Source organism: Cetorhinus maximus, chromosome 11 (genome assembly GCF_964194155.1).
Source record: "Cetorhinus maximus chromosome 11, sCetMax3.hap1.1, whole genome shotgun sequence".
Classification (NCBI taxonomy): domain Eukaryota; kingdom Metazoa; phylum Chordata; class Chondrichthyes; order Lamniformes; family Cetorhinidae; genus Cetorhinus; species Cetorhinus maximus.
Genome location: NC_135889.1, coordinates 83,617,369 through 83,642,835, shown reverse-complemented (window position 1 = coordinate 83,642,835; position 25,467 = coordinate 83,617,369). Strand labels below are relative to the sequence as shown.

The 25,467-nt window shown below is 41.4% G+C and overlaps 1 long non-coding RNA gene across 1 annotated transcript; it reads left to right on the top strand.

Annotated features, from left to right (window-relative positions):
* On the top strand, positions 1–24,203 carry LOC144686297 (uncharacterized). The gene is made up of 5 exons (XR_013577893.1): positions 1–417; positions 6,115–6,221; positions 11,513–11,571; positions 18,697–18,818; positions 24,072–24,203. It is a non-coding gene; the product is annotated as an uncharacterized LOC144686297 (long non-coding RNA).
* The last annotated feature ends 1,264 nt before the right edge of the window (positions 24,204–25,467 follow it).

The following is a 25,467-nucleotide window of genomic DNA, read 5'->3' as shown; positions in this document are numbered from 1 at the left end:
TTGCCTACCTAATGGTTACTTGTCAATTTACAGATTTTCAATCTGCTCGCTTAACTATACAGAATTATTTTGGACCATCAAGCAAGAGTAATTTGTGCTGTTTTGTAGAAATGATATTTGAACTATCAAGCAAGCATGGCAGGCAATCGGGCATATGTGGTATTTGAAGTGTGTTGAATGCATACTGGTGGAAGACTGATGCTAGTTTATAAAAGATAGGTTCATACATTATTCAATTATATGTAATTAGGTTTTTAACATATTATTTAATCAAGATAACCATTCTTTTCCCAGGCTCAATTTGCTCATCAAATCCCTGTGGAGGCGGAGCAAAATGTGAGGACCTGTTGGAAAGATTTAGTTGTGTATGTGCCTATGATTCTTACTATGAAACTGCTAACAAAAGCTGCATACCAGGTAAGGATGAAATCATTGTTCTTGGAATGATACAACTATTCACATTATTTATGAAGCATTTTAATACAATATGTAATCTAAACAGAATAATGTAGAATTTCCATATTTTATTTTGAGTATTTATCTACAACCTTAAAGCATAACTATAATAAATTCATTTAATTTCGGCTACAGTACTTAATAGGGGTGTGTTGCTCTGTCTGACTGGAAGTATGGAATACTTATTTTTCTTTTTCTTCCAAAATATATAACAAGTGAATACTAACAATGGTACGGGGTCTAAATAAAGGACCAAATAACTAAAAGTGAAAAACTTAAAAACAGGAAAAGGTTGAGAGAAGATTAAAGTACAGAAACAACTGAAAGATATTGATAACTCTAATAAAGTGAAATACCGCTGCATTTGTATTGGCACAAAAATTTAAAAACATTAGCACCTCAAGTGTAAAAGAGCTGCTGTGGTGCACTGCTAACGGTGGAGGGGTAGATGTCGTAGTAATTGCAAGTTGTTTTGTCTACTCTTTTACGTGTCAGCTGGAGAAAAATAATTTATTTTCTGTGGTATATAATGAATACTTTTGGTATGTAAGAAAAATTGAATTGAACAACATAAGCAGCTTACATTGATATAGGTCTTTAATATGTAAACTTTCCAAGGGTTTTCACAGGAGTATTATCAAACTGATTTTAACACCGATCCACATAAAGAGATATTAGGACAGGTGACCAAAAGTTTGGTCAAAGAGATAGGATTAAAGGGCCTTCATAAAAGAGGAGAGAGAGGTAAAGGTACAGAGAGAATTAGGAAGGTAATTCCAGAAATTAGGACGTAGGAAGCTGAAGGCACATTTTTCCAGTGGTGGAACACAAGAAGTCAGATTTGAAATAGAGCAGAGATCTTGGAAAGACGTAGGGCTGGAGGAGATTACAGAGATAGGGAACGACAAGGCCATGAACAGATTTAAAAACAAGGATGAGAATTTTATTATCAAGGCATTGCTGGTCTGTGAGCCAATGTACTTCAGAAAACACAGGGTCGATGGGGGAATGAGACGGTGCAAGTTAAGATAAGGGGAGCAGAGCTTTAGATGAGCTCAAGTTTATATAGGTTAGAAGATGAGAGACCAGCCAGGAGAATTGAAAATTCCAACTCCCATAGTTAAGTAAGAAGAATTGGAATGGGAAGGTGAATTAACTTTGGGGTGCTCCGCTTTTCTATAGTAACTTTGGAAGAAAAGCCACTCACAAACCATTTTCCAGACTTCCTGAAGCTTTTCAACCAAATGTAGAACAGTTGAGTTGGGCATCTGAATGGAAATTCATCCCCTTACTATTTACTTCTTCACTAATGAAGAGGATGAAGTTAATGTCAGAGTAGAGGAAGAGACAATATTAGATAGGATAAAAAATAGAAAGAAGGTCCTAATTAGATTGGCACCTCTCAAAGTTAGCAAGTCACCCAGTCCAGAAGGGGTGCATCCTAGGTTGCTGAAGGAAATTAGCATTGAGAAAGCAGAGGCTCTAACCACAATCTTTCAATCCTCCTTGGATATGGAAGTTGTGCTAGAGGATTGAAAGATTGCAAATATTGCACCCTTGTTTAAGAAAGAAGCAAAGGGTAAGCATAATATCTACAGGCCAGTCTATCTAGTGTCTAGATATATGATGTGTGATGTTATATGTTCCTGCATGCCATTGTGATGGAAAGGTGCTCAGCACAACAAGAGGTAACATGTGACTGGACAATAGCACCAGACACTGTATGATGTATAGAGTCACATATGATTAGACTCAAAGTAAACATTCTAAAAGCAGCTAGTAACAGTTGGTGACAGTTGGTAGCAGCACCATGCATGCCATTAACTGGAATCTGTATATAGTTAAAGATTAACAATAAGTGGTTCATGTTTAAATATGCAAATCTCAAGATCTCATCATTGAGATATCAAACAAACCCATAATACAACATGGTGATCAGCAGTGGTTGCTTTTAATACAACATGGTGATCAGTGGTAATAAGAAAGGTAGCATTTTAAATGATGAAGGGAGAACGGTAGCCCAAGATATGAAAAACTGAAAACAACTGAAGCCTAACTAGAGAGATCTAAGAAGAAAAATTGAAAAAAACAGTTGAAGAGGCTTTGGTACAGACTTAGAAGTTGAGGGATCCACCGGAGTGAGTGGAAGTCCATTATGAGACCCCCCTGAAAGGAAATGCGTAAGCATTCAGCAACATGAAGAAATGAAAACTGCCTTAAAGAGCAGAATGGAAGCACAAGAAAAGAAATTCGAGGAGACTCTACTGAATTGCAGGAAAGCTCAAGATGAAAGAAGCAAGCTTCGCAAAGAAAAGGAATACGTGTCGAAGAACCTTCACATGCTACAAGAATCCCTCGGGACAAACTTTATTCTTCTGGAAAATTTCAAAACGAAGCAAAATGAATTTAACACCACCCTGAACAAACTGAAGAAGCAGTTGGCAGAGAAGACTCTGCACTGTTCCATATTCCAGGAGAAAGCTGAAAGCTGCAAGAAACAGACTGAAGAGCTGAAGAAGCAGTTGAATGTAAATGAGGAGAATTGAAATGAAAAGCTGTAGAACATTCCAAGTTGTGAGCGGATAATGAAGCCGTGAGTAGCACAATTACACAACTGAAACAAGTTAAGACTTCACTGGAGACAGACATGACCAACAGTGAAACCAAAATGAAAGACAAGGACAAAGTTATGCTGCAGACAGAAAAAGAAGACAGAAATAAGATCAGAAAATGTAAAGCACTGTATGTCTCAGATGTGCGAAGAACCATTGAGCTGAATGAAAAGATTAATTCGCTTGCAAAATGACCTGAAAATAAAACAGCAAACAATGTTTGTCTGAAATTGTGAAACAAGTGGAAATAAAGGTTCCATTTGCGAGACGTACACATCTGGCAAGAACATAGCGGACACCACGGAAAAAGAAAATTTGAGTCCACTCTAGGAATGAATGGAGTACACATTCACTTTGGAAGGAATGGGACATACCCACAGTGTCCGAAGAAAGCAGACGAGTTGTTAATAAAGAGAAACACAACTTGAAGGAGCGCAAAAAGCGCATCAAATGGAGATAACCAAGTACCAGAAACATGGAGTACCACAACCATGTGGTGACAGACTGAGATGTGGAAGAACTGTCAAGCCTCCAGACTGTCTGAATTTATAAAGTCAGAGGCTTGAGGCAGGTGAGAATGGATAGCAAGTAAAGATTGTATAGTAAATAGTTATACTCCATGGGAAGGGAGGAAAGTTTTCTTTTAAGGATAAAGGGGGATGTTGTATGATGTTATATGTGCCTACATGCCATTGTGATGTTAAGGTGCTCAGCCAGAGCAAGAGTTAAGGTGTGACTGGAGAATAGCACTATCCATTGTACGATGTATAGAGTCACATGGTACTAGACTCAAAGAGAGCATTCTAGAAGTAGCTGGTGACAGTTGATGACAGTGGTGACAGTTGGTAGCAGCACCATGCATTCCATTAACTGGGATCTGTATATAATTAAAGGTTAAGAATAAATGGTTCATGATAAAACATACAACTCTCAAGATCTCATCACTGAGCCATCAAACGAACCTGTAATACAACAGGCAAACTACGAAAGGCCATTGTCAAGACCAAGGACATAATAAATTCTCACTTTTTCTTTGTCCTTTCATGGGATATGAGCATCGCTGGCAAAGCCAGCATTTGTTGCTTATCCCTAATAGCCCTTGAGAATGTGGTGGTGTACCATGTTCTTGAACTGCTGCAATCTATCTGGTTCAACTTTTCTGTAGCCATTTTGGTGCAAGTGAGTGGCTTGCTAGGCCATTTCAGAGGGCATTTAAGAGACAACCACGTTGCTGTGAGTCACATATAGGCTGGACCAGGTGAAAACGACAGATTTCCTCCCCTAATGGGCATTAGTGAACCAGATGGGTTTTTATCACAATGACAGTTTCATGGTCACCATTGATTCAATTCCTCATTTCTTAATTAATTTTATTAAATGAATTTAAATTCCACCAGCTGTCGTGGTGGGAACTAAACCCATGTCCCCAGAGCATTAGTCTGGGCTTTTGGATTATTTTTAAAAATTATTCATTCAGGGAATGTGGGCTTTGCTGGTTGGGCCAGCATTTATTGTCCATCCCTAGTTGCCCTTGAGCTGCCTTCTTGAACCGCTGCAGTCCATGTGGTGTAGGTACACCCACAGTACTGTTAGAAAAGAAGTTCCAGGATTTTGCCCCAGTGACAGTGAAGGAACAGTGACATATTTCCAAGTCAGGATGCTGAGTGATATTAGTCCAGTGACATTACCAGTATGCCACCATCTCCCCACGAAGTATGGGTTAAATAGGGGCAACCAACAGGGAGTTTTAAAGACAAATTGTGTCTGATTAACCTGACCGAATTCTTTGATTTAGTAGCAGAGATTGTTGATGAAGGTAATGCAGTACATATTGTTTTCAATAGGTACATGATTAAGTACAGCAGAACAGACTTATTCTGAAAATGAAAGCACATAGCTTTAAAGGAACAATGGTAACTTGTTTACATAATTGGGTAAGGGATAGGAAATCCAAAAATAGTAGTGAACAGGTGTTATTTTCTGACTGGAGAGAAATATGCAGTGGCTCAACTCATAAGGATTGGTATTAGGACCGTTACCTTTTTTGTTACATATAAATGGCCTGGACTTGCATATAGGGAGTATAATTTTAAATTTGTGGATGATACAAAATTTAGCAATGCAATAAATCATGAGTAGGATAGCGGGAGAATGTAGACAGGATGGTGAAATGGGCAAACGTGGCAGTTGCAATTTAATGAGGATATGTGTGAAGTGATGCACTTGGACAGGAACAAGGTAGTGAGACAGCATTACTTAAATGATGCTCTTTTGAAGTAGTGGATGGTGTGCAACAGGTGATGGACCTTGGGCTGCATATTTACAAATCCTTTAAGTGGCAGGACAAATTTATAAGACAGTTAAGGAAGCATAAAGGATACTTGGCTTTGTAAATAGGGGCATTGAAAACAAAAGCAAGGAAGTCATGCTAAACCTTTACAGATCACTGGTTAGGCCTTTGCTGGAATATTATGTACAACTCTGGACAGCACACTGCAGGAAGGATGTCATAGAGATGGCACAGAGGAGGTTTACTAGGCATTGAATAATTTACTCAAATCCAGTTATTTTGCACAATCTTCTTGCTTATAAACACTCATAGAAGTTTCCAAAAATCTTTTTTCAAAAAAACCTTTCTAAACACTGGTAGAGCATTTTCCAAAAGCCTCTCATTTAAGAATCCCCTCAAGCTGAATAAATGTACTTGAAATCATGTTCACTTCATCTTGTGTTACTGATCCTTTGTCTTTTTATTGAATGATTTAGGCCAGCCCAGGAAGACTTAATCACAATGTTTACTTTGTTTGCATATTCACCCATATCTTGTTTTGTTGTTCATTGCAAGACTAGAAAAACAAAAGCCTTTTGTTTTAGTTGCTTTAATTACTTATCATTCTTGATACTGAGAACTGTTTAGAATATAGCACGAGAGAAGGCAAAGAACAAGAAATGGCTAAATAAATTATTGTCATTTATCAATCAATTTGCTACATATTCTGACACTTGTGCAAAAATGTAAGCATTTACTTACATTTTTTTTATCTAGGCAAGACCTTTGGTGGAAAATTGGTCTTTGCAGAAACATTTCATGCTGCCTTGAATGATAAACAAACTGAAGCATATCAAAATCTTCAAACTGAAGTAAACGCTTTTGTAAGTATTCATAGCTGTAAAGCAGATTTTTAAAAAATAATTAAGAGAAACAAACCATTTAAAAAACGCAAAATTAGCTTTGGCTAAAAATGATGGGATACATAATGATGAAATTTGAGCACAATGCACTGTGAGTGGAGGATGCAAATTCTTACCCACGGTGATTGCCCAGTTTTTTTCCATATTGTTGTGGTAAAGCACAGAACAGTAGCTGGGCAGCTTCCACAGGAACAGAAAGACTGGACAACATTTTTTTGTGGGCTTCAGGACGCCTATGTCAGGACCAAATGGAGGTTGCAAGCCTGCATTTCCACACAGCAAGGACACGTTCCTGGAGGCGGCCTCTAATTAGTTGCCACTGAGCTTGTTGTCCTATTAAGAATGGTGAGATGGCTCTCAATGCTGTCAGCCCAACCAGAGGGCCTGCAGCTCTAGAGCCTTGGCCACCTCACCAGTGGAGGTGGGTGCTGCTGATGCAGGCTGGAGGGGGTGTGGGGTGGAGCACAAGGATGCCTTAAATGGAAGGGCCCTTGCTGGCTGCACATCTAAATTTGAATAACCAGGATATAGATGGGTAGGTGATTTGGGATGGAGGAAAATACCCTCCGCTGGATCTGTCTCCAGTTAATTCACACCTTCCTTGCGGCGTGGAGCTTGTGGCTCCGATGGTCACCTGGCCATTTCCTCTATTGAACTGGTGACCTCTGCAGGTGGTGGGGGCGGCAGTGGGGAGTGGGGTGGGGGGCATGGTTGGAGGGGGGGAGATGGCGAGGCTGTGGGGGATAGCGGTGGGGGTGTAGGTGTGGTGGGGGCACTTTACCACTGGCAAAATTCCAAAGAGGCTGCAGGCCTTAACTACACAAATTGGTTACCACTTCCATGGAGCAGGTGCTGACCCACTTCCCATCTCTCCTCTCGGAAAGTTCCCCAGAAGCGGGACTGTATTGGGGAGCCATCCCAATGTGGCTCCCGCTATTTTCCCACTGCCAATCCCCCTCCCTCTCATCTTCAAGCACACCATCAAGGGGCAGGGAAAAGTTACCCCATTATTTCAATGAGAGTCAGTCCCAACTGCAGCATTTAGTGGCTAATTGCGGAGCAACATTGGCTGAGATTTGGTACAGATTTTGTGAATGTTCTTTCAAATGCGGATAGTGAAAGGAATCTTAAGTAACATAAGAAATTAGGAGCAGGAGTAGACCATTCAGCTCCTCAAGCCTGCCTCTCCATTTAATAAGGTCATGGTTGATCTTTAACTTCAAATCCACTTTCATGACTGATCCCATATACTTTGATTCCCTTAGGGTCTAAAAATCTATTGGTCTCAGCCTTGAGTATCCTCGACAAATAAGCATCCACCGCTCTCTAAGGTAGAGAATGCCTAAGATTCACAGCCTTCTGACTGAAAAAAAATTCTTCTCCTCTGCCCAAATTTTTCATCAACTTATCCTGAGACTGTGTCCCCTGGTAGTATTTCCCTAGTCATCTGAAATAGCATCTCAGCATCTTCTCTGTCAAGCCCTCTCAGAATAATATGTGCTTCTTTGAGGTCATCTCCAAAGAATATAGGTCCATTCTACTCTATCTCTCCTAGTAGGATCCCTCTCATCTCAGGAATCAGCTTAGTGAACTTTTCTTGCACCCTGTCTAAGTCAAGTGTGTCCTTCCTTAGGGATGGAGACCAAAACTGCATGCAATAAGGTGTGGTCACACCAAAGGCCCTACAATTACACTAAGGCTTCTTACTCTTGTACTCCAATCCCCTTGCAAATAAAGGCCAACATAACATTTACCTTCCTAATTGCTTGCTGTTACCTGCATGTTAACTTACCGTGTTGGTTGTACAAGGACACCTAAGTTCCTCTGAATACCAAAATTTAATAGTTTCCTGCCATTTAAAAAGTATTCAGATTTCGTATTATTACTACCAAAGAGAATAACCTCACATTTCTCCCATTATGCCCCAACTGCTACATTCTTACCCACTTGCTTCTTCTTCTTCAGTTCTTTCCTCATGCCAAGGCTTGTATGCAGTGTTGTGCTAGCCACTTCTGCTGTGAGCTATAGCATTTTTTGTGACTAGGTTTCATTGCTAACTATAGAATGATACTCAGTAAGGTCCCAATCTTTCCCACGGCGACTGACCACAAAATCCGCTTTGTCAAGAAAGTACCCTGGATATGTCACACATCTTGATGATGCTCAGCTTCAGTAGCTTTATCCTCTTGCTAGGATCATCAGCCTCTTCTATCATTCTAGACTTTATGCACTTAGAGGGGTGATGTCATCTATATACACCAAACAAAGCTGGTGATCTGCTGGAGCCACAATTATTTACAATATATTAATGACCTGGATGAGGGAAATGAATTTACTGTCGCCAAGTTTGCAGATGATTCAAAAATTGGTGGGAGGGCAAGTGGTGAGGATGACACAAAGAGTCTACTGAGGGATCAGGTTAAGTGAGTGGGCAAAAACTTGGCAGATGGAATATAATGTAGGAAAATGTGAGGTTATGCACTTTGGCAGAAAGAATTGAAGAGCTGAATATTATTTAAATGGAGAAAGACTGCAGAAAGCTGCAGCACAGAGAGATTTGGGGGTCCTCATGTATGAATCACAAAAAGCTAGCATACAAGTTCAGCAGGTAATAGGGAAGGCAAATGGAATGTTGGCCTTTATTTCAAAGGGAATGGAGTATAAAAATGGGGAAGTCTTGTTAAAACTATACAAGGCACTAGTTAGACCACACCTAGAATACTGTGAACAGAATTTGGTCCCCTCATCTAGGGAAATGTACTGGCATTGGAGGCAGTCAAGAGAAGGTTCACTAGGTTGATCCCGGATATGGAGGGATTCTCTTATGAGGAGAGGTTGAGTAGGTTGGGCCTGTACTCATTGGAGTTTAGAAGAATGACCTTATTGAAACATATAAGATTCTTAGAGGGATTGACAGGGTAGATGCTGAGAGGTTATTTCATTTGTGGGAAAGTCTAGGACCAGAGGGCCTAATCTCAGAGTAAGGGGTCGAGCATTTAAGACAGAGATGAGGAGGAATTTCTTCTCTCAGAGAGTAGTTAATCTGTGGAATTTTTTTTACCACAGAGGGCTGTAGAAGCTAGGTCGTTAAGTATATTTAAAGCTGAGATAGACAGATTTTTAATCAGTAAGGGAATCAAAGGTTATGAAGAAAAGGCAGGAAAGTGGAGTTGAGGAATATCAGATCAACCATATTCTCATTGAACGGCAGAGCAGACTTGATGGGCCGAATGTCCTACTTCTGCTCCTACATCTTATGGTCTTATCATAGCCTTACTTAGTTTACTTAGTTTAGCTCATGTTATGGACAGGGATGAGAGAGAACTGAAACATCTGATCCCTTCCCCTCCTGTCTGCAATTAGTGTGTGTTTTGAAACAGAAGATATGTTTCTCACCCTCAAGTGTGGGGACAATTTGAATAACCAGCAGCAAGCTTTTCGTCAGTTTAAATGAAGAGGAATATTTATTCACACGTTCACTCTGAAAATCTAATGCTATATCACTTACTCACTACTTACACATGCACGCACACGGGGGGAAATGCAGTTAAAGAAAAGTGCACTTTTACAGTTTATAAACAAAAGAATGGCTCATAATTCACATGATTGGTTCATCTTGAAAAAAAGCATTCCATGAAGGCTTGGTGAAGAAATTGTTTTCACTCCTGAAGGGCAGCTTAAGTAGATTCAATAGCCAGAGTTGTATATCAGAATTGTTGCAGGATTCCCTCACAGAGGTGGATTTTCAGCAGGTCATGAACTTAGTTACTTGTAGTGTCATTACCAGGAGGTTGGTTTTCTGTAGTGGTGGGCTTGAAAAGAAACGGGCTTGGAGACCTTAAAATGTTGCAGTCACCAGTTTTTAAAGGTGAAAATGTTGCTGCACTTTCTGCTGTTTCTGCTGTTGTTGTCCTGGGTTCAGAAGACAGTGCTTAAAGCCTTTTTTAAGCACTTTTTTAAGCGATCCTCCACAGCTCTCTTCCAAATATGGTGTTGTGCTTCAGTTAATTAGCCACAGCCTGGGCCTTCATGTGCAGGCATTCATCCTAGGGTCTGAGACAATCACCATCTTTTGTTCTGAAAAGACCCATGCAAGTCATGAAATATCTTCTGGGTGGTCTCAGGATATTGATATTGACACTTCTTAGCTTGGAATGTGTCCTTTTGTCCTTTCAATGCAGTGTGGCAGTTTGACTCCACAGATCAAGTCAGGTGGCTCTCGGCAGCCGTCCTCTGCAGCAGTTTTGTCTATTTTTGAAAGAAAAGTTAGATCCAGAGGATCCAAACTGACTATAGTTCATCTTTTAAAAGTCACAGATAAGATATGCTTTTACTAGGCATGACACTCATCAGCCAAGGTGAGGTACCAGGGTATGCCCACTGGTGTGCATTACCAGCTGCTTGAAGGCATAAGTGAGAGCTGAGGACACCAATAACCCTTACTCACATTCAAAACTGGAGGGTGTGGCTGGCAAGATTCACGGGTACTAGACCTGTCACAGAAATCCCCCATATACACTTATACTTACTCACTTAAACTATCTATATCTCTTTGCAGACTCTTTAGGAGGAATTTTAATAAGCAAAGGGAGGTGGGTTTGGGTGAGCGCAGGGAGCAATACCCCTTAAAATTGTCGTCGTGTCAAGATCCCAACATCATTCCTCTCACTTCCGGTTAGTTTCTGACCACTAATCAGGCCTATCCCACTTCTTAATCTAAGGGGCATGACTGCGTTCTGAGAGCCCCCTCCCAGATACCACAGAACATCTGAACCTCAGACTCCAGTTTATTGAATCTTCTTGAGTTGCAGACACTGTGGATGTGGTTGCCTGGATCACAATGCTCCACACAAACTCCCATATGCTTCTGTTGCGGCACAAACCTGGACTGCCATCTCTATACGTTTTTTTTTTACTTAATTAGCCTATGTATTAAATAAACTTAGCCAATAGTTTTTGGTCTTTTAACTACTTATTTGATATAGTGTAAGTTATAGTTGGATTAAATTAAATGTCTGTAATACAAACCCCTAGAGATTATTGGAAGTAAAGTGCAGCCCTCGCTTCTCCCATTTGTAACAAATTCCCACTTGCACCAAATTGCCAACTTTTGCATTCTTTGGAAGGGGAAGAAGATAACACTAAAGTACTTATTTTGATCAGTACACAAATACATTTACAAGCATAATTCAATTAAAGATTGAGTGGAAGTTTATCATGTATGTTTTGAAAATATTCTGACTTTTTTGCAGTTTAATTCCTCATTTGTGAACATTACAGGCTACAAAACAACTTTAATACTTGAAGTTAGGTAAGGAAAAATCTTAATTTCAAATACCTAAAATCTATGAAGTTAATTTGAAACATGGTCAGGATCGTATGTGCAATATTAATATATTGAAACAGGAGAAACAGAAAAAAATATATCCAAAATGAAGAGATTGACAAATCTAATGAATGCAAGGTCAACCTCATCAGTGCTGAATTACATTTTATTTATTGTCATTGCAAGAAATTTTTTTGTTAATAGTCCTGTTAAGATCAGAATTTTTGTGATTTGGTTCTTTATTATATATATATATATACTACAGCTCTGAAACTGCTCAGTGGGATACTACTGGATAAGACTTAACACATTTATTTGAACTGTCTCTAAAATTGCATTTCAAGGGGTTGGTGCTATAACTACAAGTTTGCATTCTTTTATCTTGATAATGTGCTATCAATAAGGAAATGTGGTCATTGATTGCACAACATAATTGACAACTTGACTTTATTTATCACCTTTAATGAAGTAAAATGTCCCAAGACACTTCACAGAAGCATAATTGAATAAAAATTGACACCAAACCAAAGGAGATATTAGGAATAGTGACCAAAATCAGGATCAAAGTGATTGTTTGACAGAAGACCTTCAAGTTAAAGAGAGAGATAGAGGGCGTTCTATTCCAGAAAGCGAGATGGGGAAGGACAGAACTGGCACCAAATAATTTTATAAGCTTTTAATTTCAGAAATATGCATTACAAACACACGACTTCTAACCCTGTTACCATAGTTTCAGTTTGTCCCTAAAAGTAGGAGCCCAAGTGAATCTCCAGTTAATGCCCAACACTTACATGCAACTAAGCACATTAATATACAATTGACAGAGAGATAGAAAGGTTTAGGGAGATAATTCCAGAGCTGGGATTTTTGGGGTGAAATGTTTGGGGTATGCAGCAGAAGTCCGAGTTGGAGAAATGCAGAGTTCTCAGAGAGTTTTAGGGCTTGAGAAGTATACATAGATAGGGAAGGGAGAGGCCTTGATTGGACTTGAGAGTTTGTGGGACGAGGAGCAAATGTAGGTCAGCGAGTTACATTGGACAAATGTGATTTAACATGGCTTCAGATGCATGTTGCACAACTTTGGATAAGTCAACTTTGGATAAGTTATGGGAGATGGAAGGCTGACCAGAAGAACATTAGAATAGTCAAACACTGAGGTGACCAAGATATGGATGAGGATTCCAGGGGATGGAATAATCTCCACTTGCCTGGATAAGTACAGCTCTGACAACAATAAAAAAGCTTGACATAATCCAGGACAAAGCAACCCATTTCATAAGTACCCCATTCATCACAAAAAACATCCACTCATTCCACCACTGTGCACAGTTGCAGTAGTGCGTACCATTTACAAGATGCACTGCAGCAACTGGCAAAATTTGCTTAACAGCACCTTCCAAACACGTGACCTCTGCCACCTAGAAGATCAAGGGTAGTTGATGCACAGTAGTCCCTTCCAGGACATATCATCCTGACTTGTAAGTACATCGCTGTTAATTTATTAAATAGTTCTAGAAATGGCAGTTGCTGGGGTGAAGTGCTTCACCTGTGGGATGTGGGAAATCTATGATGCTTCAAGTGTCCCAGACAACTACATCTGCAGGAAGTGTACCCAATTGCAGCTCCTCACAGACCGCATGCATCGGTTGGAGCAGCAGTTGGATGCACTTAGGAACATTCAGGTGGCGGAAAGCATCATAGACAGGAGTTTTGCAGAAGTAGTCACTCCCAAGGTACAGACAGATAGATGGGTGACCGCTAGAAGGGGCAGGCAGTCAGTGCAGAAATCCCCTGTGGCTGCCCCCCTCTCTAACAGGTATACCGTTTGGATACTGTTGTGGGGGATGGCCTATCAGGGGAAAACAACAGCAGTAGCCAGAGCAGTGGCACCACAGCTGACTCTGGTGTTCAGCAGGTGGGGTCAAAGCACAGAAGAGCAATTGTCATAGGGGACTCTATAGCCAGGGGCTCAGATAGGCGCTTCTGTGGTCGTGAAAGAGACACCAGGATGGTATGTTGCCTCCCTGGAGCCATGGTCCAGGATGTCTCTGATCGGGTACGGGACATTCTGAAGGGGGAGGGAGAACAGCCAGAGGTCGTGGTACACATTGGTACTAACGACATAGGCAGGAAGAGTGACGAGGTCCTGCAGTGGGAGTTCAGGGAGTTAGGCAGAAAGTTAAAAAACAGGACCTCTAGGGTTGTAATCTCAGGATTACTCCCTGTGCCACTTGCCAGTGAGGCTAGAAATAGGAAGATAGTGCAGCTAAACATGTGGCTGAACAGATGGTGTAGGAGGGAGGGTTTCCGATATCTGGATCATTGGGATCTCTTCCGGGGCAGGTGGGACCTGTACAAGAAGGATGGGTTGCATCTAAACTGGAGGGGCACCAATATCTTGGCTGCGAGGTTTGCTAGTGTCACACGGGAGGGTTTAAACTAGTATGGCAGGGGGGTGGAAACCAGAGCAATAGGCCAGCAGGTGAAATAAATGACTGGGAACTAGTGAATATGGCCAGTAGGACCAAAAGGAAGAGCAGGCAGGGAGAAATTACTGAACACAGTGGGACTGGGGGTCTGAAATGCATTTGTTTCAATGCGAGAAGAATAACAGGCAAGGCAGATGAGCTTAGAGCTTGGATTAGTACTTGGGACTATGATGTTATTGCTATTACAGAGACTTGGTTGAAGGATGGACAGGATTGGCAGATAAACGTTCCAGGATTTAGATGTTTCAGGCAGGATAGAGAGCGATGTAGAAGAGGTGGGGGAGTTGCACTGCTGGTTAAGGAGAATATCACAGCTGTACGACAGGAAGACACCTTGGAGGGCTCATGCAGCGAGGCAATATGGGTAGAGCTCCGGAATAGGAAGGGTGCAGTCACAATGTTGGGGGTTTACTATAGACTTCCCAATTGCCGGCGGGATATTGAGGAACAGTTATGTAGGCAGATTTTGGAAAGCTGTAAAAACAATAGGGTTGTTGTGGTGGGTGATTTTAACTTTCCCTATATTGACTGGGAATCACTTAGTGCTAGGGGTTTGGATGGTGCAGAATTTGTAAGGTGCATCCAGGAGGGCTTCCTGAGACAACATGTAGATAGTCCAACTAGGGAAGGGGCAATACTGGACCTGGTATTAGGGAATTAACCCGGCCAGGTGGTTGAAGTTTCAGTAGGGGAGCATTTCGGGAAAAGTGACCATAGTTCAGTAAGTTTCAAGGTACTGGTGGATAAGGATAACAGGAGTCCTTGGGTTAAGGTGCTTAATTGGGGGAAGGCTAATTATAACAATATTAGGCAGGAACTGAGGAATCTATACTGGAGATGGATGTTTGAGGGCAAATCAACAACTGACATGTGGGGGGCTTTCAAAAGTCAGTTGATAAGAATTCAGGACCGGCATGTTCCTGCTAGGATGAAGGATAAGTATGGCAAGTTTCAGGAACCTTGGATAATGAAGGATATTGTGAGATTAGTCAAAAAGAAAAGGGAAGCATTCGTAAGGGCTAGAAGGCTGGGAACGGATGAAGCCCGTGGAGAATATAAAGAAAGTAGGAAGAAACTTAAGCAAGGAGTCAGGAGGGCTAAAAGGGGTCATGAAAAGTCACTGGCAACCAGGATTAAGGAAAATCCCAAGGCCTTTTATACATATGTAAAAAGCAAGAGGGTAGCCAAGGAAAGGGTAGGCCCACTCAGGGACAGAGGTGGGAATCTATGTGTGGAGCCAGAAGAAATGGGAGAGATACTAAATGTGTACTTCTCATTGGTATTCACCAAAGAGAAGGACTTAGTGGTCGATTTGTCTAGGGAAGAGTGTGTAGATAGCCTGGATCATGTTGAGATCAAAAAAGAGGTGTTAGGCGTCTTGAAGAATATTAAGGTGGATAAGTCCCCAGGGCCAGATGGGATCTACCCCAGGGTACTGAGGGAGGCAAGGGAGGAGATTGCTGGGGCCTTGACAGAAATCTTTGCATCCTCACTGGCTATGGGTGAGGTCCCAGAGGACTGGAGAATGGCCAATGTTGTTTCATTGTTTAAGAAGGGTAGCAGGGATAATCCAGGAAATTACAGGCCGATGAGCCTTATGTCAGTGGTAGGGAAATTATTGGAGAAGATTCTTCATGACAGGATTTACTACCATTTGGAAGCAAATGGGTGTATTAGTGAGAGGCAGCATGGTTTTGTGAAGGGGAGGTCATGTCTCACTAACTTGATCGAGTTTTTCGAGGAATTGACAAAGATGATTGACGATGGAAGGGCAGTGGATGTTATCTACATGGATTTCAGTAAGGCCTTTGACAAGGTCCCTCATGGCAGACTGGTACAGAAGGTAAAGTTGCACGGGATCAGCGGTGAGCTGGCAAGATGGATACAGAATTGGCTTGGTCATAGAAGACAGGTGGTAACAGTGGAAGGGTGCTTTTCTGAATGGAGAGCTGTGACGAGTGGTGTTCCACAGGGATCAGTGCTGGGACCTTTGCTGTTTGTAGTATACGTAAATGATTTGGAGGAAAATGTAACTGGGCTAATTAGTAAGTCTGCAGATGACACTAAGGTTGGAGGAGTTGCAGATAGTGAAGAGGATTGTCAAAGGATACAACGGGATATAGATCGGTTGGAGACTTGGGCGGAGAAATGGCAGATGGAGTTTAATCCGGACAAATGCGAGGTAATGCATTTTGGAAGGACTAATACAGGTAGGAATTATACAGTAAATGGCAGAACCCTTAAGTGCATGAGGGCAGAGGGATCTGGGTGTACAGGTCCACAGGTGGCAACGCAGGTGGATAAGGTAGTCAGGAAGGCATATGGCATGCTTGCCTTCATCAGCAGGGGTATTGAGTATAAAAGCTGGGAAGTCATGCTGCAGCTGTATAGGACCTTGGTTAGGCCACACTTGGAATATTGTGTGCAATTCTGGTCGCCACATTACCAGAAGGATATGGAGGCGTTGGAGAGGGTGCAGAGGAGGTTTACCAGGATGCTGCCTGGTCTGGAGGTTATTAGCTATGAGGAGAGGTTGGAGAAACTCAGATTGTTCTCACTAGAGCGACGGAGATTGAGGGGCGACTTTATAGAAGTTTACAAAATTATGAGTGGCATGGACAGAGTAGATAGTCAGAAGCTTTTTCCCAGGGTGGAAGAGTCAATTACTAGGGGACATAGATTTAAGGTGAGAGGAGAAAACTTTAGAGGAGATGTGCGGGGCAAGTTTTTTACGCAGAGGGTAGTGAGTGTCTGGAATTCGCTGGCAGAGTAGGTGGTGGAAGCAGGTACGATAGTGGTGTTTAAGAGGCAGCTTGACAAATACATGAATAGGATGGGAATAGAGAGATACGGAAGTGCAAAATGTTTTAGTTTGACAGGCAATATGATCGGCGCAGGCTTGGAGGGCCAATGGGCCTGATCCTGTGCTATACTTTTCTTTGTTCTTTGTTCTTTGTTCTTTCACTGTTGTTAGGTCAAAATCCTGGAACTCCCTTTCTAACAATACTGTGGCTGTACCTAGGCCAGATGAACTGCAGCGATTAAAGAAGAGGGCTCACCACCACACCAGCTTTTCAATGGCAATTCAGGATAAACAATAAATGCTGGCCTTGCCAGTGATGCTCACATCCCATAAGCGAATATAGACAGTGCACTGTGGACAAGGCCATGGTATATGCTATTCTGTGGCTTTGTTTAATGCCATTCTGTTGCAGGAAGGGGGACAAGGGGAAGAAACCTGATTACAGAGGTACTAGCGTAATGATCTAGCAAAAGCATGTATTTAGGATTTGACACAACTTAAAAACTGGAGAGGAAAAGAAAACAGGAGGTAACTGGTTTGCAAGGACAGAATGGTTTAAAGGAGCAGTTAGCATGATATTGGCAGTTTTGAAATTTGTGTGGCCAGCATATTTGAAGTGTTGAATAGCGTAGAGGCCAGGAAGGGAAGTTGGGATCAGCTATTCAGTAGAAATTGGTTCAACGGAGCAAGAACTGGGCCTCATGGACAAGATGAACTGAAAGAGGTTTTGAGAAAAGATATGACAGAAAATCTAGTAAGAAGCAGGTTCAGGTCTAGGGCATGTTGGGCACAGGGGAGGGGGGATGTGGTAGAGTCAGCTGAAAAGATGTTCAGTCTCTGTAACAAAGAAATCCATAGCTCCTTCTAGCTATTTAGTGAAGTTGAAAATAGAGGGGACAGGAGAGAGGAGTTTAAGGAGATAGTTGGCAGTGTAGAAAAGAAACTGGCTAGTTACCTTTACTGACCAGGATGATCCTGGAGTAGTGAAGAGTTTTTACAGAAAATAGGAAGGCAGAGGTAGATAGAATCTTGACTAACAAGGAGTCAAAGGTTATCGGAAGTAGGCGGGAATGTGGAGTTGAGGACTCAATCAGATCATCCATGATCTTATTGAATGGAGGAGCAGGCTCCAGGGGCCGAATGGCCTACTCCTGCTCCCAATTCATATGTTTGTATAACAAAAACAGAATTACCTGGAAAAACTCAGCAGGTCTGGCAGCATCGGCGGAGAAGAAAAGAGTTGACGTTTCAAGTCCTCATGACCCTTCAGCAGAACCCAACCCAAGAGCAGAATTCTTTTCTTCTCTGCCGATGCTGCCATACCTGCTGAGTTTTTCCAGGTAATTCTGTTTTTGTTTTGGATTTCCAGCATCCGCAGTAGTTTTTTGTTTTTATCATGTGTTTGTATGCTTAGCAAACAGACATTCTGGAGGGAAATGTCGAGAGGGATTGCTGCTTGAGGCATTGATGATTACCTGGGATCTTCAGAGAATACTGAGAGGTGAAGATGGGAATCTGTGGGCTTATCCGGGGGCAATTTAAGCTTGGTGTACTGACAGCAGAATTGGAAGTCAGAGGAGTAGATATGGGCTGGGGTAGGGATTGAGGTGAAATGTGCCTGGGGAGAAATGAAAGTTGGCATGACTAGATGACAACAAAGGAAGGTGACTAGAGAGAAAGGTTCAAGATTGATCAAGAGAAGAAAGGAAAAAGGGAGATACAAGAAACAGACTCTTAATTGGGCTTTCCAATATCTCTCTTGACCATGTAATTGTACACGTGTGCTACTCAATAATAATACTTAACTTCTAATTGCAGGAAAGGGAGTGTCATCATAACAGTAACACACACGTTTACTACGAGTGCCAATGTGACTGACGAAAAGCTTGAAGAAGCTATAAATATCACTTTAAAGGCAAATCCAAATGTGTCATATATATGTAAGTAATGCCATTTTTACATTTTCTAGAAGAAATAAAGTAGCTTTGGTCCTCTATTATAAAATGAAGTTTGGATGCTTTTAGGTGCTTTATAATGCTACCCTCTTCCACTGAATCTCTTCAGGAGAGCATCCAATCTTTCATTGTTGAAGGGGACTGTCCTGGCTTCATTTTTGTGCCTACCCAACCAAACCGAGTTCTTAAATCCGAAGATACCATGATCTACAATGAAATGTGCACTCCCAATAGAAAATGTAGGAGGAAATAAAAAGGAAGAAATGAAAGGCTTAATGGGAATATGAAAAAAATGTATATTGATATAAAAGGAAAAAGTAAGGGCTTGTAATAAACATGTAAAAACTAAAACAGTAGCTAAAGAGAGGTTAGGACTGCTCACAGATGAAGGAGGGAATCACCTGTGGAAGATAAAGGCATAACAGAGATGTTAAATAAATCATTTGCAATGTTTTTTTACAAATAATGGCACAAGTGAGAATGCAAGTGTAATTTAGACAAGTATGGAGCAAATGTTAGGGTAGATTATAGAAAAATAAATGACCCTGAAAAGATTAACAAAACTCAGGGCAGATAGGTCACTGGGCACCGATGTCACATACCATTGGGGCAGAATTTAGCCCTTGTCGGGCGGGCTCGGCGGGGGCAGGCAGGGGTGGTCGGGAAGCCGCCCACGATCGAGGTCGGAAGGCAATTTCATGCTGGCAGGCCAATTAAGGCACGCGTTCAGCGCTGCCTGTGTTGCGGGGGTGGTGGAGGGAGGAGGCTGAGCAGGACGAGCGCAAACGTCATGCACGCACGCGAATGCGCGCTTCAGAATCTCCCTGAGGCACAGAGTTGCCTCAGAGAAATGAAGATTTTTCCAAAAAAAACAAAGGTTAGAAAAACATTATAAAACATGTCCCCTCATGTGACTCTGTCATATGAGTAGGGACATGTTATAAGTGAAATTTGAAAAATTTTATCTCATTTTCATTTGATGTTGGAAACCTCAACCACGGCAAAGGTCGCTTGGCCTTTTCGCCTTCCTGCCAACCATAAAACTAAATTAAATTAAATTAATTGATCCTTTAATGGCTTTTTAACTGTCAGTGGCCGCTGTGCCGACTCCGGCACGCGCCTGCCGACCGAAATATCATGCGACTGTGCGTGGACGTCGGGACGCTCGCCTGATGTCAACACGTTCCATTTTACACTCGAGCGGGTCGGGTACACACCTGCCCGCTTAGGTAAAAATTTTGCAACTTGGTTGTTGAATGAGATCAGGAAATGGCTGAGGATCTGGCCAAAAATTTTTAAAGCTTCTTAAATATGCAAATTGAACATCCTTTTTTCAAAAGGATGAGAAGATTAATCCAGATAGTTATAGGTCATTTGGTTTAGCAACAATTGGAGCAAAATTCAGATTGTGACCTAACCTGCCTAGCTAGGTGGCTTGGACTATTTGGCACCCCATCCGATTTCACCCTCCATTGATTTCAATGTAAAATTGGCAGGGGTGCAAAAAGAGCATCCATCCTGAAATACATGGGTTCTTAATGGGCAACCAGCCTAGACTTGTTAAAGGCAAGTCATGTTTGACAAATTTAATAACGTTTTTGAAGAAGTGACTAATTGCATATATAAAGGAAATGTCGCAGATGCATTGCATATGGAATATTCAGAAGGCATTTGGTAAGATCTCTCAAAAGGGACATCAGAAAAATTCGGGCATGTGGCATGAGGAAATGTGGATAAAATGGTTTGGTGGACAGGAAACAAAGAGAAAAGGATTTAGGATAAATAAGTATTGTCACATTGAAGAAGGGTTGGAAGTGATAGATGCAGGGATCAAATGTTGTGTTTACTTATGTTTTCAGGATATATAGATGATTTGAATTTGGGAGCATAATTTCAAAATTTGCCAGTGGCCTAAAAGTATAGTGTTTAGCAAACAGCAAAGAGTGTAATAAAAGAATTTGAGAAGACGGACAAAATTAGTTGAATGCGCAAACAAGATATATGCACTTTATTCTGGCTAACTTTGAGGAGGATGGCCATTTAGTTCAGTTGGCTAGACAGCTGTGGGTCTGATGAATGCCAACAGCACAGGGTCCAAGCCCCATTCCGGCTGAGGTAGACTCAAGGCCTAACTCCTCACCTCACTCATAGCAAAAATATCACAGCACTTTGCTGGGGTTTAGCAAATAATTGCCAAGGACTTGCCTTAGGCCTGAGAACAGACGAAGAAAGAAGTGTGAGGTGTTATGAGCCAGCAGTTTGATAAAGCTAAGTTATTTTGAAAAATCCCAGAGGGAAACTTTAAACAACTGTCATAACCTATAACTTTAAGTGTTATGTTTGAGATGCAACTCTAAATTCAGGAATCATACCATCAGTTCTCGAGAGGTTTTATATTAAGCTAAATGAAACATTTTATTATTTTACACAATTTATATATTGCTTGGTGTCTGCTAGATAGGTGTCAGTTTTCACCCCACTTCTTGAATGCTCTATTCAAAAAATACAAATGCACTCTATCTCTCTTACATATCAAAATTTGTACACATCAAAGCACCCAGACTAGCTGCCTTTAATCCAATTAAGACATGCCCACAGACTAAACCTCTATTTTAAAAGAAAAATATTTCCAATAATAGTATATACATTAATAGCTTCATGACAGAGGTAATACATTTGCAAGGCAGAACAGTTAACAGTCAGATTATGGATGATAGATAGACCTTTGTTTCAAATACATAATTCTTTAATAGCTAAACAACAGGTAGTTAAAACCGTAAAGTGGATTTTTAAAAAATTGTTCTATATACATATATGCATTGAATACAAACATAAAGAAGTAATGATAAATTTATTAAAAAAAGATTTGGTTCTGCCTCTACTCAAGTACTGAGTACAACTTTGCATGTTCCATTATAAGAAGGGTATTGAAGCTATAAAGGCCTTACAGCATAAGCTCACTGTAATGATGCCAGAGGTGGCAAGTGGAGACACTTCAGATATTGGAACTATTTCTACAGGAGAAGATAAGGTTAAGAGATGATTTAATAGAGATTTTTAAAATAATGAAGTGAGGGTGAGTCAATGTGGAAGATCATCAATTTCAAATTGAAATCAGGATAGTAAAGAGAGAGGTTAATAGAATGGTTTCCACAAAAGTGGGCTGTAAGACAATGGAATACCTTTCCACAGAGAGTGGCTGAGGAAGAGACCATTGTATTTTTTAAAGAAAACTGGAATAAATATTTGAAAGAGGGAAACATATAGGGCTGTACGAAGTGAGCAGATCATTGGGATTAGTTTTAAATTTGTCAAGCACAGAATCAATGTTAGAATGGCTGCCTTCTACGCTGTAAGTTCCTAGGGCTGTTACACAACTTCGCCCTATTATATCAATCTTACAAAGGAGCAAAGTGCAGGAAACTCGAAGCCTCAACCAGTAGCAGAAGATATTCCAGACTAAGTACCTGAAGACATGTCTCTGCAAATCACCAATTATCTGGAGAGTTATTGAAGGCCTCTATAGAAGACACTTTTAGTTAACAGCATGACAGAGCTACAAAAATGTCTTGTGTATATGTGCATCAAAGCCCTAGCTAGGTAAAGCATCAAAACAAAATCAAAATGCAGAGGGTAAAGCATCATATTTCTCTGAGCCTTAAGTCAAAACTCCTGAACAGAAGACATTTTTCCCCTTAGGTAAATTTATCTACTTCAAAATTGAAAGAACTGGCAGTAAGCAATACACCATCAGAACTCCCATATTTTTATGAATGCCAACAGTGTGAGATGCCGATGTACTCAGAGCAGTATTCATTCATGCTTCCCCTTTGGGCAATTGTACCTTACTACAATTTATTCCCCTCTCTATCTACAGAGCAGCTTCACAAGAAACCATTTTTTAAGAGTTGCCGCTTAGAAATCCTTACCTTTGGCCCTTTCTGTGCTCTTAGCTGCAAGCAGATTACTTGAATGTTAAAGAGCTGCCCTTGCGTTATTAGTACACACTGACTTTATTTCACTTACTACACACTTAGCATCTGAGAAACAGTCATCCCAGTGACAAATTATGAAGCTGGTGTGTTGGATTTTACAGCCCTCCACTGGCGTGTTTGAAGGCAGGGTTGGGGGTGGGGTGTGGGCAGGAGGATGCTTGTGAAATAAAACGCATGGCCTTCCCACCACCTTCCCGCCTGCCCCCAACCTGTCTCCCATCTTCTAGGAGTCGAGAAAGGCAAAGCCCTTAAGTAGTGAATTAATGGCCGCTTAAGTGCTTCATTCCGCCCCGACTGCTATTTTACCCACAGCAGGGCCCATGCTAGGTGAGTAGTCTGGCAGCTTTTACTGCACGGGTTGTTCTCAAGTAAGAAGGGGTGGAATCTCCTTTGGGGGTCCCATTTGCTCATTAGAGTGCCTCCACATACCCTTCCCCCCTTTAACCCTCACCCTTAACCTCTCAAACCAGCTCCCCCCCACATTCCCTCAACCCCCTTTGCTGGGATTAGTGAGCCAAGCCCTGCCAATGTCCTGGATGTACCTTGAAGTTTGACTCCATTAGCTGCTCTTGGTCGGGGACTGGCTGTAGTCCCAACTGTGGCCACTGCTCAAACCTTGTGCTGCTGGGACAGCAGAGCTGGACTTCCTCCTCAGACGGGGGCTGAAGTTTCATCCTGTGCTAATTAACGCTCCCAGCATAAAATGGCTGCAGGGAAGCTGGCTTTTTGGTGGGCAGGCCCCTACCAACTGTTTAGTTGGGGATGGGGTGAATCATAGAAAATATGGTGCCACATAAAATCCAGCACAGTGATATAAGTCTAAATACCTGATAGCAGGAAGAGCTTTGCTGGTGTTAGAGGCTATGAAATCCAGGGGGTTACCACTTGTCTCCTTTTGTAACTACAGCAGGACAGCAGAAACTTGAGAAATTATGTGGGTGGACAGTTTCAGCTTTTTACAAGGTTTCTGTAGTGGTTCTGGCCAACTCCTTGCCATTTTCCAATATCTGCTTGCAGCAGGCGAAGTTTCCTGCCACTGGAAAATTTAGACTTAAGTACAAAGTTTGTAAAATGTTAATAGCAAAGTTAATTAAGGTTTATTAGAGCCTAAACTATTTTCACAATAATGTGAAATTAAGGCTTTAGGTGGCAATCAATGTGTATGATCCATCAATATAATGTTGAATGCAGTATATATGTTAGATCTTTGGAAATAAATCTCCTATTTTGTTCTCTTCAACAGTTCTGCCTGGATGCGAAAAGAAGGAGTGTGACAATAAGACTACTATAAATTGTTTTGAGTCACCTATGGGAGCAGGAGCTGAGTGTATCTGTAAAACTGGATTTTATAAAACAGACAGATATGCAACAACATGCAAAGGTATTTTCATTTAGCACCTCATTTTTTTATACCTATATTAAATGTTTATAGTGTCGAATAGTATATAATTTTTGCTGGGATCACGGGTGCATTTAAGAGCACCATGATCCTGCATTTAAGAGCATTTCCTTGCATTTAAGAGCAAAGATAATTCTACAGGACAAGTGAGAAGAAAACTGTACACAATACACCAGCTGAGATCTAATGAGTGCCTTATATAAGCTCAGCATAACCTCCTTGTTCTTGTACTCTATGCCTCTGTTAATAAAGCCCAGGATACTGTATGCTTTATTAACTGCTCTCTGCGCCTATGCTGCCACCTTCACTGAAGCACTTAAGCATGCCCTGTGGATCTCTGAATATCCCTATCGAAGATAGTAATGTTTACACTGGACATAGTAATGAAAGCGTGGCAGATCTTTTTAGATTAAGTTGGCACAATTTGTAATTACAAAAACAGAATTACCTGGAAAAACTCAGCAGGTCTGGCAGCATCGGTGGAGAAGAAAAGAGTTGATATTTCAAGTCCAACATGACCCTTCAACAGAACTGAAGTAGAGTTAGGAGAGGGGTGAAATATAAGCTGGTTTAAGGTGGGGGGCGGGGGGAGAGAAGTTGAGGGTGGGGTGGTTGTGGGGACAAGCAAGCAGTGACAGGAGCAGATAATCAAAGATGTCACAGACAAAAGGAACAAAGAGGTGTTGAAGGTGGTGATATTATCTAAGAAAAGTGCTAATTAAGAATGGATGGCAGGATACTCAAGGTACAGCTCTAGTGGGGGTGGGGTGGAAAGACTGACAAGGTATTAGTTGTAGATTTAAAAATAATGGAAATAGGTGGGAAAAGAAGAATCTATGTAAATTATTGAACAAAAAACAAAAGGGAGGGGGAAGAAACGGGGTGGGGATGGGGGGAGGGGGAGTTTAAGATCTAAAGTTGTTGAATTCAATATTCAGCCCAGAAGGTTGTAAAGTGCCTAGTCGGAAGATGAGGTGCTGTTCCTCCAGTTTGCGTTGGGCTTCACTGGAACAATGCAGCAAGCCAAGGACAGACATGTGGGCAAGAGAGCAGGGTGGAGTGTTAAAATGGCAAGCGACAGGGAGGTTTGGGTCTTTCTTGCGGACAGACCGCAGGTGTTCTGCAAAGCGGTCACCCAGTTTGCGTTTGGTCTCTCCAATGTAGAGGAGACCGCATTGGGAGCGACGAATGCAGTAGACTAAGTTAGGGGAAATGCAAGTGAAATGCTGTTTCACTTGAA